The sequence below is a fragment of the Macadamia integrifolia genome, chromosome 11 (assembly GCF_013358625.1).
Source record: "Macadamia integrifolia cultivar HAES 741 chromosome 11, SCU_Mint_v3, whole genome shotgun sequence".
In the NCBI taxonomy this organism is placed as follows: Eukaryota; Viridiplantae; Streptophyta; class Magnoliopsida; order Proteales; family Proteaceae; genus Macadamia; species Macadamia integrifolia.
Window position 1 is genome coordinate 7,587,044 of NC_056567.1, and position 9,154 is coordinate 7,596,197.

Consider the following 9,154-nt stretch of genomic DNA (forward strand, 5'->3'; position numbering starts at 1 on the left):
CCTCAGTCCAAAACCGATCCATATTGAATTAGTGTGATTCGATCTGAGTTTTTTCGGTCGATTTCGATCATGTAGATTGGTGATTGGGGTAGAAGCCTTAAAAGAGGAGGAATGTAGAGAGAGAGAGAGAGAGAGAGAGAGAGAGAGAGAGAGAGAGAGAGAGAGAGAGAGAGAGAGAGAGAGAGAGAGAGAACTTTTGGATTAACTATTGCGTGTTTACCTTCTGGTTGGAGATGAAGATGTAATTAGCTACTATTATCGTCCCATAATGTAAGAATCCAAATGCAATTTGTCTTCTAAATTCCATTAGTCAAATCCATCCTACAAGTACGGAGGCGCAAATAGGGATAGTGAGAGATACATAAGAAGATGAAATGGGAAAGGGGAAGAGGCTTGGGAGGGGGAGACATGATCAGAGGGTGAGAGAATGAGGAATCGATGCAATTTTCTCAAAGAGAATTGCGTAGAAAAGAGAGTGGGAAGAGTGACGTATGAAGTAGAATAAAGGAAAGGGTTTAACGTTTTAGTGGAGAGTGGTAATTACGGAAAGGGAGTAACGTTTCAGGAGAGAAAATAAAGGGCGATAGTAGTTATTATATCTTGAAATTAGGGGTATTATTGTCTACTAAAAAATATATCAAACGCTTTTAACTTTGGAAGAATATGTCTAAACACTCCAATGTTAATATTTTTTTTTTGAGTGATTTACATCCCCTCCCCTGTAGTTTGCGTTTATTCCACCTGCCTCCCTTATGTTTTAAAAAATCTCACATACCTTCCCTGTCAGATAACTCGGTTAGTAAACTGTTAGTTGTGGATGTTAAAGTACGATTCTACCCTTCTGCCTTTACCAAAATTTTTAGAGTGATTTACATCCCCTTCCCCTGTAGTTTGCGTTTATTCCACCCCCCTCCCCTATGTTTTAAAAAATCTCACATACCTCCCCTGTCAGATAATTCAGTTAGTAAACTGTTGGTTGTGGATGTTAAAGTACGATTCTACCCTTCTGCCTTTACCAAAATTTTTATTACCAGGGATACCGTTATCCCTATCCTCTAACCCAATTCATATAATCGAACCCTCACTTTCACGTTTTCACTCAACCCATCACCACGGCAGGGATTCTTGGACCTTCACGGCGATGAAGATACTGACGGCGACGGAGATACCAACAGTAAGGTGTGACAGATCGATGGCGATGAAGGGATCGACAATGACGAAGGGACCAGTCGATCTCCACCGCCCTATGATGTATGTGTCTGAAACCAAACGCCGTACTCTTCCCTTTCTCATCCTCAACCAAAACAAACAAATCACAGAGAGAAAAAGAGAGTAGCTTCAAGCACAAGGTGACTAGTTTGAAACAAAACAAAGAAGAACGTGGAGAAAGGGACAACGAAAGTAAGTCTCGCTACTCTCTCTTTCTCTCTGTGATTTGTTTGTTTTGGTTGAGGTTGAGAAAGAGAAGAGTAAGGCGTTTGGTTTCAAACACATACATCACAGGGCGGTGGAGATTGGCTAGTCCCTTCGTCACTGTCGATCCCTTCATCGCCATCGATCTGTCACACCTCGCCGTTGATATCTCCATTGCCATTAGTATCTTTATCGCCGTGAAGGTCCAAGAATCCCTGTCGTGGTGATGGTTTGAGTGAAAACGTGAAAGTGAGGGTTCGATTATATGGATTGGGTTAGAGGATAGGGATAAGGGTATCCCTGGTAATAAAAATTTTGGTAAAGGCAGAATGGTAGAATCGTACTTTAACATCCACAACCAACAGTTTACTAAGCGAGTTATTTGACAGGGGAGGTATGTGGGATTTTTTAAAACATAGGGGAGGGGGTGGAATAAACGTAAACTACAGGGGAGGGGGATATAAATCACTCTAAAAATTTTGGTAAAGGCAGAAGGGTAGAATCGTACTTTAACATCCACAACTAACAGTTTACTAACCAAATTATTTGACAGGGGAGGTATGTGAGATTTTTTAAAACATAGGGGAGGGGGTGGAATAAACGCAAATTATAAGGGAGGGGGATGTAAATCACTCTTTTTTTTTTTTTATGATATTAATTCAAGGACCACTAGGCCAAGCAAAACCAATTGAGGGGCCGCATAGAGACCCACAAGGGGGTCAAACAAGGGATCCATGAGGGAAAAACAAGGGCGCGATTGGGCCACACTTATTGCAATATTATAATTACTATTACTATTATTTTTTCAAGAAGCTGGGGGTAGGAGGGTCAAACAAAAAACCTTCCTTGGACTTATGTACATTAGAGCCCAACTTCCTAATTGCATGCCATTGAAGTAGAAGCTCATTATCTCTTGTGCTAATGTTGCTAGTTTCGAGTTGCCAGAATAAAATCTATCACATTCATGACACCCAAGATATGACAAGTGCACCTGATCCGCCTAGGAGATTGTTGAAGGGTTTCCATTAGGAGACAACTTAATACCAAAGGATTTGAAAGATAAATGGAGATGTACAAATTTTAATCCAATATCACATAGAAGGAGATTATTGGACTAGTTGATAACTTTTAACCTCCTCAATATGGTACAATACGCTTTAAAGTCTTAAGACTCGTGAACAACCAGAGGGAACAATATTGTGAAAAATTAATGAAATCATGACGTTATAACATTAGACTGACATCAGCAAAAGAAAGAAAAAACACATTGAAAAAGATAGATACCATGCATTGATTTTTTTTTTTTTGTATTCTCTTTTAGTTTCTATTATTAAAGTAACTATAGCAGTCTTTATCAATGTGGCCAATTTTCCCACCTTTCTAATATTTTATGATGAAACATACAGTGGTGGGAAACTAATAACATCTTAACATAACACTTAAGCACTACCAACTTTAAAAAGTAATGATTATTGGAAACATACAATGGTTGGAAAACAACCAATAACAACATTAAAACACCACCAACTTTAAAAAGTAATGATTATTAGAAATAATAACATTATTAACTTTCTATGAGAAAGTCGTAGAAAGTTAATATCTTAATGGGAGAGGGATAGGTATGCTAGCACAGTACCTAGGAATTAGGTATGCTAGCGAATAGTGATCGTCAGATGAAAGATAAAAGATCTCATCCATTTGTAATTTTTATCGTACAAAACTTATTCAATACTGCCGCTCCACGGTCTTCCTTCCCCTTTTCGTCACCAGCTCCGACTCCGGTAGTAGCTATACTCTCTTTTTTTTTTTGGTTTTTTCTGTTACTCTCTCTCTCCCCCGACCAGGTTGAGCTCAGTTCTCTTCTTATTCTTCTTCTTTTTTTTTTTTCTGGTTTTTACTGTTCCTCTCTCTCTCCCCCTCCCTCTGAGCTTTCTTCAACCTCGACAGCGGCAGTGGCAGCGGCTGCGTTCCTCTCTCTCTCCCCCTCCCTCTGAGCTTTCTTCGACCTCGGCAGCGGCTACGGCTGTGGCAGATCCCCGTTCCTTTGGCCCTTTGGTGAGAGAAGCAAAAGAGAGAGAGAAAGAGCACCGAACAAGTCGGCAGCGGCAGCGTTCAGTGTGAGTTTCGACACTGAACAGGCCCAGGTTGAGCTCAGTTCTCTTCTTCTTCTTCTTCTTCTTCTTTCTGGTTTTTTCTAGTCCTCTCTCTCTCTCCCCCTCCCTCTGAGCTTTCTTCGACCTCGGCAGTGGCAACGGCTGCGGTCCATCAACAGTTGCGGTGCCAACTACTTTGCTTTCTCTAGCTGGATCTGGTGAATGAATGATTTTTTTCGACGAGGAGAGAGAGAGAGAGAGAGAGTAAAGGTGTTGCAACCGTGCATTGAAAATTTGTTTATCTTCTTTCCATCCAACGGTTTAATTCATGTTAATCAAATCCTATGGTCAAAATGCCACTAGCATTCCTAATTCCTAGGTACTACGCTAGCATACCTGTCCTTTTTCCTATCTTAATATATACCCCCTTGTTGGGAAAAAGGACAGGTATGCTAACATAGTACCTAGGAATTAGGAATGTTAGCGGCATTTTGACCGTAGGATTTGATCAACATGAATTGAACCGTTGGATGGAGAGAAGATAAACAAATTTTCAATGCACGGTTGCAACACCTTTACTCTCTCTCTCTCTCTCTCACTCTCTCTCTCTCCTCGCCGAAAAAAATCATTCATTCACTGGATCTAGCCGAAGAAAGCAAAGTAGTTGGCACTGCTGCTGTTGATGGACCACAGCCGTAGCCGCTGTCGAGGTTGAAGAAAGCTCAGAGGGAGGGGGAGAGAGAGGAACAACAAAAACCAGAAAAAGAAGAAGAAGAAGAAGAGAACTGAGCTCAACCTGGGCCTGTTCGGTGCTGAAACTCACACCGAACGCTGCCGCTGCCGACTTGTTCGATGCTGAAACTCACACCGAACGCTGCCGCTGCCGACTTGTTCGATGCTCTTTCTCTCTCTCTTTCGCTTTTCTCACCAAAGGGCCAAAGGAACGGGGATCTTCCGCAGCCGCAGCCGCAGCCACTACCGAGGTCAAAGAAAGCTTAGAGGGAGGGGGAGAGAGAGAGGAATCGCTGAAACAACCGCTGCCGAGGTTGAAGAAAGCTCAGGGGGAGGGGGAGAGAGAGGAACCGCAACCGCTGCCGAGGTCGAAGAAAGCTCAGAGGGAGGGGGAGACAGAGAGGAACAGTAAAAACCAAAAAAAGAAGAAGAAGAAGAAGAAGAAGAAGAAGAGAACTGAGCTCAACTTGGTCGGGGGAGAGAGGGAGTTTCAGAAAAAACAAAAAAAAAAAAAAAGGAGAGTGCAGCTGCTGCTGGAGTCGGAGCTGGTGAGGAAAAGGGGAAGGAAGACCGTGGAGCGGCAATATTGAGCAAGTTTTGTTCGACAAAAATTACAAACGGATGAGATCTTTTATCTTTCATCTGACGGCCACTATTTGCTAGCATACCTAATTCCTAGGTACTGTGCTAGCATACCTATCCCACTCCCATATCTTTTACTCTTTCGATGATGCATATATATATATATATATATTAGGCAGAAAAGAAAGCTAAACAACCCAACTAAATAATATAAAATGTGATTTGCATACCCCACATAAACTATTATGAGGGTGATCTCTCTCTCTCTCTCTCTCACTCAAGTCACACACTTAATCGTAGATTTTGTGATTATCTCTATGAAACCATAACCCTATTTTGAACTTAGCCATCGTGATTTTCCTACCATTAAGAGAAGTTATGTAGTGATTTTGATAACCACCATTAGAGGTAATCAGTTGGCCACATCAGCCAACGAGGGATTGAATAATTTCATGGCAAAAGGTATTATATTGTTCACATAAGAACACATTCCTTAATGGCCACCTTATTTCATGGAATGAAGAAGGGTAGGGTGGTCCTTTCCAAAGGAGGTGGAAGCGTGCTCAAACTTTTCCCCTATTTACCTTTCTTGGCATTTCTTGCTTGTTATTTCTTGTTTTTACTGGTTTAAATTTTTATCTTAATCTTTTTTTTTTTTTTTTTTAAATAGTTTTATTAGTCAAACCAACTAAATTGATTAGTTCGTCTCCTTTATCATGGAGAGAACTGGGTAAGGGAAAAATATCCTTTCAAAGAATTGGGTAATCAAGAGAATCATCCCACGGTTGGAGTGATCTGAGGGCATGCATCCATGTGTTGGGGTTCTCTGCTGCCGGAGAGAGAGAGTATAGAACCTCCGAGCAAATAGCCCATGCTAGAGTGTAAAGGAACGCCAATCCTATAACATGTCCCACTTCCTCTCTGTGTAATATCAATCACACAAGCAATTTACCTCGTTAGCCCTTGGAATAATGTTTTAATATTGATCCAGATTGCATTGGTATTGATATTTACATTCCTTTAAAAAAAAATTTTGATGTTTTGAACCATATTACCTTTACATATTTTCACTGGATTGGTATTAGATTGGTTTTAATAGATACCAATTCAATCCAACTGATTTGACTGATCAATCCAATTTACACGAGGGTAATTTACAGTGCCACACCCTAGAGAATACCACTATTAGAGAGATATACTCTATATAATAGCAAATTACGCTCACACCCTTTGCTGTTAGTATCTGGTAAGTGACACTTTGAAATGTCGATTTTACCCTTTTCTCTAAAAACGCATAACCCCAGCCTAAATCTACGACAGAACGGGTAGTCAGGGAGACTCTGGGGCTACAACTTTAACATTGTCGGCCAAGGCATATGCTCCTTAGGCATATGGAAGGGTGAGGGAGTGAGATGTAAATCTTCTTCAACGATTAGGGAGGTTAGGAGTGCATAAAATAGTGAGAATGTACTTCTTGACAAGCAGATCAGAAGAGGTTAGGATTCCAAATGCCAATCGATTGCAAGTAGAATCTCCTTCAAGCAAAAGGCAATTGAGACAGAACAACACAACGGCATCTAAGCCTAGTTGGAATTTCCATTCAACTGCCTTTGTTGGACAATATTGAGGCATAGATGAACAAAAAGATCAAAATTTCAGAACAAGAGCCCTACTCGCGTGGAGAGAAGGAAACACCAAGAGGGTAAAGAATGTGACACCTAGAGTGGAGATATTTCTACTTTGGTTTCTGTTTCTCCATTGGGATCCTTGCTTTTCCAGGATCTGAGCCTCTGAGGGACGTTATTTCCTGGATTATGACATGCCAATAGCAGAGGAGCACATGTCCTCGTGAATGCTTGGTTGGGCTCTCTCTAGTTCTTTCCAACGATACCATTCTTGTCTTCTAAGTGAGGCAATTTTATGGCTCCAGAGTTTCCTACAGAGTTTCATGTTCAGTTGTTCATAAGACAACTAATCAGATAGCAATCAACCTGTCGATTGTGTGACAAGAGCGCAACTGTGGGTCAGGCCAAGTGTCCAAGAAGAGCACCACCATCGGCAACTTTGACGCTACCGGCCAAGGGATATGTGCAACCGACGACTGTGCTTGAACCACTGATTCTCCATTATGTCAGGAATTGTGATGCTGGTCTCCAGATTCGTGTCGAGGAGACAAGAAAGGAGACGGGAGAGCTCAAGGTAGAACGACCTAGGGCATCATAACTCATTTTTATAGATTTTCATGGTTTGGGGATGACGATGTAGGGTAAGAGGGTATGTGATGGGGTCAGGGTAGGGGTGTCAATTCCTAAACCGAACCGGTAAAACCGGCCGGACTGAACCGATAACAACACGGACCAAATCGAACCGAAGCCTTACTGGTTCGGTTCGGTTTTGAGTATTGCAACCCCAAAACCAAACATAACCGCACCGGAAACCGGATGAACCTGAAACCAAACCGAAATCGGCTCAAAACCCGGACCGAAACTGAAACCAAACCGGTAGGAAACCGAAACACTCCAAAATTCATTAAAAAAAATCAAAATTTGCATAGTTTTGTATACATTTGTATGGAAAGTCGAATCTAAACTAGACCAAAAACAAAAAACCAACCCCGTTACAAATCGATTTAAGAAACCGAAGACAAACTGAAACCAAACAGCACCGAAACCAGAATTTCCTTATTGGTTCGGTTTCGGTTTCAACTTTCCCACACCGAAACCGACTCAATCCGGACCGAAACCGAGCCGGACCGACCGATTGACACCCCTAGGTTAGGGGTTGAGAGAACGATATATTAGGTAGTTAATATTTTGTGAGGGTATTTTGGTATTTAACAAAAGATAAATCAGATGAAGTCAGCACTTAAGATATATAATAGAGATTGATGACAGGGGGTGTGAGCATAATTTGGTATTATATATGGGGTATCTCTCTAATAGTGGCATTCTCTAAGGGGTACTGCTATAAATTTTTCTTTAAACTATACACTTCTATGATTAGAGCCACCCTTTACATGGATCCAAATCCTCTCCAACCACTAAGCTGCCTAGTGAAACATTTGGAGGTTGAGAGGACTTAGACATACATCCTAACAAATGAGCCTGTATCTTTTTTTTTTTTATAGGTAGGGAGGGAAGTAAGTAACAGCCAGAAGACTCGAACTTGAGACCCTTAGTGAACATGGGTTTTTTTAAGGATGTGAATTTGTAACAGAAATCGTTTACCGAAATCGAACTGATCCGTTTACACCAAAACCGTAAAACCGTTTAGTAAATGGTGCGGTTATGGTTTCAAGTTTCAGGCTGATTAGCTAAATGGGTCGGGTTGGTTTTAACCACGGAATCCGTTGGTTTCAAACCGAATTGCAACTGTTTAAACCGAACCATTTAAATCGTTTAAACCGATCCGATTAATCCGTATAACAATTAACAATTAAATTAAGTGTCCATCTTGCTTTGGTATGATTTATTGCAATTCAGTTCAAGTTTAGGCTTTAGATCATGAACTTGTAATCCATATATGTTACTATATTATTATGTTATCATAGATGGGGTGTTTTGGCTGAACCATCTGTCATTTTAATATTTTATGCTATAGAAGGATGGATTTGGATGTTGTATGATATTAGTTTTAAATGTTTGAGAAGGGCCATGCAAATAAATAATACTAGATTATCAAATTAAGACATTCCATCGTTAATATAGAATCTCTTATTTGTGATTGCCAACTATATTTGGATAAGCTTATGATCTTCAGTTTAGAGATGGGTGCAAGTTATAACAAATCGATTGTGAATCGTTTTACAAACCGTATGGAATAAATCGAAATCGAAACTATTTAAAACCGTGAAATCGACACCATTTAGAAACCGTGGAAACCGAAACTGTTTACAAAACGGCCACGGTTTCAGAAAGTGAAACCGTTTAGTAAATGGTGCGGTTATGGTTTTAGTCAAATAAATGTGAATCAAACCGATCCACATCATTTAAACCGAAACCGAATCAATTAACACCCTTAGGTTTTCTGTACACAACAGCCTACCAACTGCACTAGACAGTTATTGTTAACACGAGCCTGTATCGCTTCCGTCGAATGTCTTATTGGCCTCCTCAGTGGTTGGATAGGATCCGGGCATCCCTTTTGTATGATGTGGGGTCCATTCCTCATAGAAAAACTGGTCAAGAATCGACAGTCCTACACGAGATTGCACCATGGGATCAGTTCTCCGAACCCCGCCAACGCAGGGAGGCATCATCTATCTCTATCTAAACTGTTTTGGAGGTTCTTCCTTAATATAAGTTCATTTTCTAAGGACAAAAACCATCTGAGGC